This window comes from Tachypleus tridentatus, chromosome 1, assembly GCF_004210375.1.
Source record: "Tachypleus tridentatus isolate NWPU-2018 chromosome 1, ASM421037v1, whole genome shotgun sequence".
Lineage (NCBI taxonomy): Eukaryota > Metazoa > Arthropoda > Merostomata > Xiphosura > Limulidae > Tachypleus > Tachypleus tridentatus.
In genome coordinates, this window is record NC_134825.1 from 26,654,835 (window position 1) to 26,662,746 (window position 7,912).

At 30.8% G+C, this 7,912-nt stretch overlaps 1 long non-coding RNA gene across 1 annotated transcript; it reads left to right on the forward strand.

Moving 5' to 3' along the window:
* Nucleotides 1–340: 340 nt before the first annotated feature.
* On the forward strand, nt 341–6,504 carry LOC143245130 (uncharacterized). The gene is made up of 3 exons (XR_013025484.1): nt 341–536; nt 1,975–2,077; nt 6,330–6,504. It is a non-coding gene; the product is annotated as an uncharacterized LOC143245130 (long non-coding RNA).
* Nucleotides 6,505–7,912: the final 1,408 nt, after the last annotated feature.

Here is a 7,912-nt window from a genome sequence, read left to right on the forward strand (position 1 = left end):
ATACATTTAGTCTACATATTACTTGCTGTAGGTGAAGAAGTGTCAACTTTGAGTTTTTCCATTTAAGACCTTTGTTAAGATTTATACTGAATACTATTCTGTTTTTTTTACAGGAACATTAAATAAATAGCAGTAAAACTTGTTGAACAGTTAACTTTCTTGTAATTGTATAGTTAACTGGAAAAGAAATATTATGCAAATTTTAGGTGAGTTGAATGTTGATTGTCCAAGAATTAGTAAAATGATAAAAATAAATTGGGACTACATTGAGATTTTGTGTTCAGAACAAGGTTTAGTGTGAACAAAACAGTATTTTTCTTCTTTACAAAACTACAGGATTTTAAGCCTTTTTCATATTGTAAATGGCCTTCAAGTTCAACTTTCCAGCTCTTGGTAGTCACATCAGTGATTCTGAACAAGATGAGTCAGAAGAAACCTGTGAATAAAGAATCTGCCCATCAGAAGAAAAGGTACCAATGAACAGTGGAAGTGAAACTATGGAAGTAGAAGTGACAATCACTCTACAGTACGTACAGGTTTGTTCATCTCCTTGTTTTTTTTTCTAGGCATGGTGTTATGTTAATTTTAGTTTTGATGAGTTTTAAACAAAAATATTATTAAACCTTAAATTTCTCGAAGTGAGCTGAACATGTGTATTGTATCTCCTACAGTAACATCTATAGGACATTATAAAGGTAGGGGATCATCAACAAAATGGGGGTCACTTTTTAAGCAATCTCATGCAAAACCTTCTTTGGGGGAGTGGTTACAGAAGGCTGTGGGTTTTTCCTACTACATGTGGTTTGAATCTATATGAATCTCTTTTGTTTTCAGTCCGTCTTACAAACCCTTTTAAAATGTAAAACTAAATAGTGATTTCTTGTATATCAACATTTAATATGTGTATATATATATCAATTACTTTTGAAGCTGACATTTGTATTTCCTAGCTCACAAGGTGTGTAATTATGCACAATGTTTTACCACCAAGAAAAAGAGCACTTTTAGAGCATAAGAGGAGAAAGGCAGGTACTTTAGTCTACCCATCCACTGCCATTGTTCATATAACTGAACTCCTATTAGAAACCAAACTATCAAATCTCTTGTGATGACTGAAATTTCACTTTAAAAGGCTCCATGCCCTATTGTAAGATAACAAGTAGAGTATTTTTTAGTAATATTTTTAATTAGAAAATGAAAGAACACATTTGTTTAAAACTTTTATCATGTTGTGATAATTACATACAGTTCAAAATGCTTTATCTGACTGGGTGAAAATCACTTAGATTTTACATGTAGAGAGAAAATTGGAGTTACCAGTTTTTATGTTGCTAGGACCCTGGTGAGATGTTTGTTGGCATTATAAGCATAACATCAAAGCTTGAAGTGGTATGGGATGTTATCTTTTTTTTAGAAGGTATAAAACAACTCCACTGTCTTTAAACTGTCTTGGGTCTACATCATATATCTTACTCTCTTTCTTTTCCCTTACATAGATTTTTGTCAAGAAGAGAAGCATATAGTATTTAAATACAGTTGTGATACATGTAATGTGAAGAATTTTTGTCATATGTTTAACTTGTTTTGAACGTATATGTTAAAATAAGTGTAATGAGTGCTGTTCATTTGTTGTTGAATTTATCTCCAAAAAGTCACAGATATCTGCTGTAAAAGAATCTTCAGTGCAACACATCAATTTAAATTATTGTATACATTATTTAAAAGTAAGTTTCAGATGTGGATGAAATCAGAACATTGGAATAATTGTGGTTATTTAAAAAACTGTAGGAGTGGGTGTGCTTTTAGGTCGAATGCACCAATGTCCAACAATTTATTCATAGTCATCAAGACTTTGTAAAATGTGTTAACATTTTTACCACAAAAAAATTAACTGTGTTTTTATAGATGGGTAGCAAATACATAGTAATGTTTTCAATTATTTATTGATAGAATTAATTATACTTAACAAAATAGGTGGTAGAAGTAAAGCACCAGTTTACTACAGGTCAATAGCTGTTTTGCTATGTGGCAAGAGGTGACTATGTTGGACACCACAGGTCTTAGGGATCCAGAGTAGGTGAGAAACAATACTCTTTTCTCTCTTCACAAGTCTGCTAGTGATGAACATATTTGATTGTCAAACAAAATGAATCTGATAATTACATGTTTTTATTCTGTTTGAGAAAAAGAAAGTGGTGTTTATGTTAAGAATTTTCAAATAAAAACTAATTGATAAAATGTTTTAAAACACAATTATTACAAATAAAACATTTAAACTGCTTCATAAACTTTAATACTTTTAAGGGCAAACATATTTATCAATGCATTTGATGCACATATTGAACTGGAAACACAAGTTTGATAAGTGAATATTTCTAGGCATCTGTTTAAAACCTTGTAAGAATTTTCTAAAACTATTTTCCTGGTTCAGTAAAGTGAAACTTTGCTTACTCAGGGATTTTGTGTATGGAAAGTTTCTTGCACACGAGTTGTATTGGGCTGGTTTGGCCATCTTCATGAAAAATAATTAAAGGTTGTTGAATCAAATTATAGATGATAACAAAAGTTAAATATAATACATCTTTATTACTGTATTATATTTAATTTAACTTTTTTTTCATAAATCAACAAACATGGCATTGGATGTGAAGTATTACTGACACCCACCTGTAAAATAGATTAACAACTGTTCTTAGTGTTCTGGAAATGAAACTTGCATTTATGTCCAAGAAAAGAAGGAAAATAGTTTTCTAAATACTGTCTTGATTTGTTGAAAGTAAAATAAGTTGGTAATGATATGCTATGCAGATACCATATGCCTCATTGCTATATAGTGTATACATATAAAACATAAATCTGTATCTTTTTGTCTATTATCTAACTAATCCAGGTTCACTGGACCAGTCTTATCCAAACTGTGTGAAATGTTTTGAAGTGAGGCCTTAAACAGCAGTGCTTTAAATAGATGACTATCCTTCTTCATGAGAGTAAAAGTGAAGATAATTTGGAAAAGATAACATTAAATAATTATAGATTATCAAAATGTTAGAACTTGTGTTTGGTAAACTCTGTGTTCTTTATAATATCATATTTTCTCACACTAATCTTCCATCTAAATAAATCATCGAGTATGTCAGTGTGCAGGGTGTAGTTTACATGAATGCCTGTATTTTTGTAAACTACAATAACTAATCGTATCAGAAGTTCCAAAGCTCATTTTTCAAACTATAGATCTCTGTTAAATCTAATGTTTAAGTTTATTTCATACAGTCTCGACAGAACTGATGGGGAGATCTAGTCAATAGTAAAAGCATTTTAAAAAGTAGTTGTTATCCTCAACCGAAACATAGATCTTAATGTCTTCAGGTAATATTTTTTAGCATTTGAAATCTACTATGTTCACCCATATGGATATGCTTATTATATTCCTTGGCTATACAGTGTATTCTGTTGGAAAGATACTTGAAGGTTTTCTTCATGATGGGATTTGTTTATAAATATGCTCGTCTCCAGCCATACCACCCATGGACTACGTGGTTGAGGAAGAATGGGACAGCTGTTCCTCCCTACCTTGCTTTGTATTGAGTAAGTCATTATGGTCTGCTTTTTAAAATAGATTTTTGTGGTCATCTGTTACACTGTTTCAGGTGTTGTTCTTTCAGACTCTCCACTGTGTTTTACACCTTCACTTTTCTTCTCATGAAGATTGATAGCCCTTATTTCATTCCAGTTTTCCCATATGTACCACACCTTTCTTGTATGGGTGTAAAGTAAACCTGATTCAGACATGGTACGGTCTCCCACATCAGTTCTTCAAATTTGACTATCCTATCTTCAGGTGTGTCCTTTGGATGGCTTTAAAGGATGCTTCTTTTCTACCCTCAAACTGTTTCTTCTACCTGTTCAATGTGAGATTCCAGCTATTTATGTGACAGGATGTAATGTACTGTATCGGAAGTTGTAATTTTCCTCAACTATAAATGTATTTCCAGTAGGTCCTTACCTCATTTCCCATTTTCCTCTTCATTAAAATGTGATGCTTCCAAGCTTTTACAAAACTTAAAGTGATATTTGGTAGAAATGAACAGAAGAAGTGATAAGCATAACAAGAATTCCTGGCACTCTCACTGGAGGAGGGTTGTCTAATGATAATTTTAAAGAGTAATTTGAAATCAAGAGGAGGTAGAAAGCTTGTGACATGCATGAAAACAAGTTTTCCATATAGATGGCAGCAGTGAATGAGAATATCTATTGATGATAAAGGATTGTTTGTTTGTTTTTTAATTTCGTGCAAAGCTACAAGAGAGCTATCTCCACTAGCCGCATCTAATTTAACAGTGTAAAATTAGAGGGAAGGCAGCTAGTCATGACTATCCACCACCAACTCTCGGGTTACTCCTTTACCAACGAATATTGGGATGTAGCAGAGGTGGACTGGACCCGTTTTGAAGGGCCATGCCACTTCATTATGAGTTGGGGCCCATACCATCCCATCAGCACTGAGAGTCACATATAACCTATACACTTCATACAAGGGAGCCATGTGCCTTGAAACAATGGCTAGTTTACCTCTGTCACATATAATATATAAATATATTAACCTGAGCATAGCTGGGTACTTTCATTTATATAACAACATTTAATATACAGAAAATCTAATATGTTTTTGTAATGGTACTTTTCAACAATGGCTTCTGTCATGTTCCTTAGTAACAAAAGTATAGCCTAGTATTGTATTGTAAATATAAAATGAAATATATAAACAACAAAAGTGGAAAATATTTGTTGATTTCTTAATTTAGAGTCTCCACTGATATATGAACTTTGTGTTTTATTGAAAGCAATGGAGACATAACAGCAAATCACTTGATAAAGAAATTATTTAAGCTTAAAATTACCTAGGGGTAATCACTCAAGGTTGTTGGTGTCAGCTAACAAAGCCCACACTTTACTCATGGCCAGCTTAATGTTGGGTGTTGGTTTTAGTAAGAACCTCTATATCTCAGCAGCAAATGATAAAACAACTAATATATCAACCTAATAACCCAATCAAAGTATTGAATACAATAAGCACACTGAATTAAAATTACACTAATATCTTGAGATGGATGTCTTTGACATATATTCATATTTCATTTAGATTCTCGAGACATAATTCATAGAGACATTAAAAGTGATAACATTTTACTTGGAAAAGATTGAACCATAAAACTAGCTAAGTTTGAAGACATATAATGCCTTTGTGAACATGATCATTTCTGAGTATTTTAGGTTGTGTGTAACAGTTTCCTCTTAGTGTAGATTACTTGACATTATATACATATATGTTATGAAGATGTTGAAACATCATATCAGTGGTTTACTTGATTATTTATATAAAAATTACATTTACTCAAAAACATAAAGTATGTACACTTAAGTATGAATGTTTCCAGTTCTCATGTTAGGACATCTTCAGCAATTTTTAATAATATATCCATGTTTTACTTTTATTTATCTTAACTAATTGGTGTTATATTTTTTTTTTTTTATTTTATTCTATTTCTTTTTATTTCTTCATTTTTACTTCAATATCAAATTTGAAAAATATTATTGAGAAAGAATTCCCAACACAAAATGTATTTTTTCTAGATGTATAAAGCACTGAATATTTTTAAGTCTTAATTTGATTTTTTCTGTAAATGTACAATATACAATGAAATAAATACAACTATGTAACACAGCTACTTATTGTGCTGTTAATCAATAGGATTATAACTTTATATAAAAGGCAGGTTTTATGTATACATACTAACAATAGTACAAATAAACTACTAGCCTACTTTGCTGCAAGAAATTATCATAGTTTATTTTCTGATTTCATACCTAAACGTTTACAAGTGTACAATCCCTGCGAGGAAGCAAAGGAGTTCTGAGGTAAATAGGTTGCTAAAAGGAAATAATTTCAATTTCAGACTGTATTTACAAGTGGTATTGGTATTTAACTTTAAGTATTTGGTAATTATAAAAGAAATTGTATATTTACTTGGATTTTACATTTTTTTAACACCAGCAACAACAAAATACTTTATTACAAACTGTTTGTTCTGGAACAAAACCAACATATGTAAATAGCAGATTTCTGTTAACTTTTTGTATGCTGACTAGTTTTATTTGTGAATTTGGATGATTAAATATTTCTATTTTACAGATAGAATTTGCATTAGGAACAGAAGAAATGTAAATTAGATTTAATTTTATAAGGCTTAACTATCAGTTATTTACAAGTTATTTCTGTTTTCTTTTTCTCTCACATAAGAACTTTATTTTTGGTTCTTTCCATCATGTAGCTGATTTTGGATTATATGCTGAAATCTTCCCAGAACAAAAAACAAATGAACACTGTTGGATGGTTCCAGAATTAATAAAGGGAAAGAGTATGGACTAGAGGTTGACATATGGTTCCTTGATATTACAGCCATTGAAATTGTTAATGGCAAACCTCCTTATCATCGGGAAAATTCTGACATGGTAAGTGTTTGTAACCAGTACTTACAGCCAAGGAATAAGGGCACACTGAATTGCAATTTCCCCCTTATTTAGATATCTTCCATTTTTCTTATTTTTAAATTATTTAAGGTTTAAAAGGTATAAAATCATTAAATTAGAAAGAAAGTTAAATACTTTTTACAACAATAATATAAAATTTTGATTTAATAAATCTCAGAGGGACTTCCAGTGAATAAACTTTATCTTTCACTAATAATTTCAAGATCTTTTAATATCTTGGGTACATTAATGCTTGGTTTTAGTTAAACACAATCTATCATTGTTTCACAAAACCCAAATTCTTAAAAGCTACATTTTTGTACTTTAAAACACAATTGTCCACTTTGTCCAGAATGTCTTTCACCAACTACAGGGAATAGCTATAATAAAGACAAAAACTAGACTGTTCACATTATTCAAACATGAAGATGTATTGAAGATATTGATGAACAGTGAAAAGATGACAACAACAATGAATATTTGACAAGACTGTTTACAATAACAAACAGTTAATTATTGAATGTTGTGAAATGTATTATATTGTCATCACTGATTATATTAATCTCCAAAATCCATAAACTACAGTGTTTTCTGCCATAGTATCAGTACCATCTTGTTAACCCCTATAAGTAAATAGTAACATGCCAGGTAATTCACTCATGATGTTCAGCTAATGTAAAGTTATACCTTTGGAGGTATTTAAACATTATTAGGGAGTATTATCCAAAGCTTTGTACATGTTGATGTCATGGTTGTCAAGTGACATGGATTTGGTAATAGTGCATGAAGCAGGTAGTATTTTTGTGTTTTGTAAGTAAGGTACATTCTATCTCTGTAATTCCAGTGTCACTCACAGTATTGGTTATAATGTTTAACATATATAATTGTTTTTATTATATACACACCTGTATATTTTTATTATCAGAATTATTTTATGTTGAAGAGATAGTATATTGTGTGACTCTGCTTTTAACTACAAACAAACAAACTCTGGCATTTACTTGTTGCTAGGTTATTGAATTGCATAGCATAGATAAGCAATCGAAGCAGTAATAAAGCAGTAGATTGACTGAAATTATTATTTTATATTTGAAGAATATCTTAATTTTATTAGTGTGGCTCCTCATTATTTCTAACTTCGTGATACAATTAATAGAGAGCAATCACGTGATCAATCTAAACAAAGAACCATTTTATGTTCTGTTTGATTTCTTAGTACTTATACAAACAATTTACTTAGAGAAAAGCCAACGTAGCAGTTCTTCAGTTCATTAGCAAACTGAATGCAGAAACAAAAATTAGAAAAGAGTACATGGACTTAATTTTTTTTTGTTCGTGACTCAGTTTCAGTAAGCACTGAAAAGTAATTCTCTGTTTTATATGA